This window comes from Corvus brachyrhynchos, unplaced genomic scaffold, assembly GCF_000691975.1.
Source record: "Corvus brachyrhynchos isolate BGI_N302 unplaced genomic scaffold, ASM69197v1 scaffold126, whole genome shotgun sequence".
Lineage (NCBI taxonomy): Eukaryota > Metazoa > Chordata > Aves > Passeriformes > Corvidae > Corvus > Corvus brachyrhynchos.
In genome coordinates, this window is record NW_008239283.1 from 8,587,749 (window position 1) to 8,589,262 (window position 1,514).

Here is a 1,514-nt window from a genome sequence, read left to right on the forward strand (position 1 = left end):
AATCCTCCACTGTTTCTCTTTTTCTTCCTTTTAGAAACTGCCCAGTTTCCTCCTGAGGTGCCAAGCTGTCAAGAGTGTGGGCAAATGCCCCAGGGTCTGCTCTGTATTGAACTGGGTGCTGCCCTTGCTGAGGGGCTGCTGGACAGCAAAGGCAGCTCTGGATGTGGCAGCAGCCCCACTTCGTGGGTGAGGGTGCTGTGGGTTGCCAAAACAGGAGGACAGGGGTCCTTAGCCAAAGTAACAAGCAAAGCAGCACATGTCCCTTCTGGTCCGTGGGCTGAGCATCCCGAGTCATTTTCTGGGTAAATACTTGATGTTCTGTTGCCTGGGGCTGGGGTAAAATCATCTTTGCCTTTTTCTTGGGTGTGCTGAAGCAACTGAAGGAAAAATACAGTAGACACAGTCATTGTAACTACCTTCCTAAAGCACGAAAAAGAAGTTATGTTCCTTACAACTCTGTATGTGAAATCTTTAGCAGAGGAAATGTAGGAAGGGAGCAAACTGGAAACTCATAATTAAAATATAAATGTGTCTGTGTATAGATATATATAAAGCAATGGGTACCAGACATCAAAACAATCTGGGGTTTGCTTTGGGACAAATCACTGTGGAGTCAGTGTCTTCAGCTGTGTGTGAGGGACTTGCTTTTTCATTTGTAGCTGATTACAGGCTAATAGGATTTCAAAGGTTTCTGGGAGGGAACAGTTCACATCTCATTGCATTTGAGGGGGTGGGGTTTTTTTTGATGTTTCATTAATCATACTGATACCTAGCCTTAAAATACATTTTATTACTCTCCTGTTTAGCTTCTTGAACTGAATCTTTCTCCTTGGTCCCTTGCTGCTGTCTAATTGGCAGTTTTCAAGTCATTTGGGACTTTTTGAAAGATCTTATCAGCCTCTTATGCGATAGAGGAGAATGGATCATGGGGATTAAAAATAGTGTTGTGAATGTTTTTAGGTTTAGTCCTCTCTTTGTCTTTCACTAATACGTGCATGATGTGGCTTGTACATTTATGTTTTCTCAATGAAAATGAACGATTTGAAAGCAACTCATGGGAACGACCAATACAGCAGAATTTTATTGGTACAGACTACTTCTGTGACTGATCTTTTCTGTTTAGTAGCAGTAGTAGCCCTAGTTATTTTTCTTTAGCAGCTCACATGTTGGGAACACACACTTAGCCTGTAAATATGGATTCAGGAGGAAAATGAATACGGCAGTGTTCAAAGCAGCCAAAAGCCTAGAAATAATGTTCTGCTGTGACTTTTCCAAACTGACATCTTGATGCGGGGATTATAAATGAAACCATTGTTCCAGCAAAGGCCAAGACTAATAGAAAGCCTTTATTACCAGTCCATTGGCTAATTCTGCTTGTCTAACCCCTTTAGATGGACACAGTGTCAGAAAACAGTCACAGAGGTTGCTTTGTGTGAGATTTGGCCTGCTGCGTGTTTACATGGGGGCACAAAGATATCTCAATGACAAGTGCTCTTTGACTAAAATTTGTAAAG

The 1,514-nt window shown here is 42.0% G+C and overlaps 1 protein-coding gene across 3 annotated transcripts in view; it reads left to right on the plus strand.

Moving 5' to 3' along the window:
• The window catches only part of SEMA5B (semaphorin 5B), a 216,500-nt gene that overhangs the window by 174,612 nt on the left and 40,374 nt on the right, over nucleotides 1-1,514 (plus strand). The gene's annotated exons all lie outside the window — the stretch shown is intronic.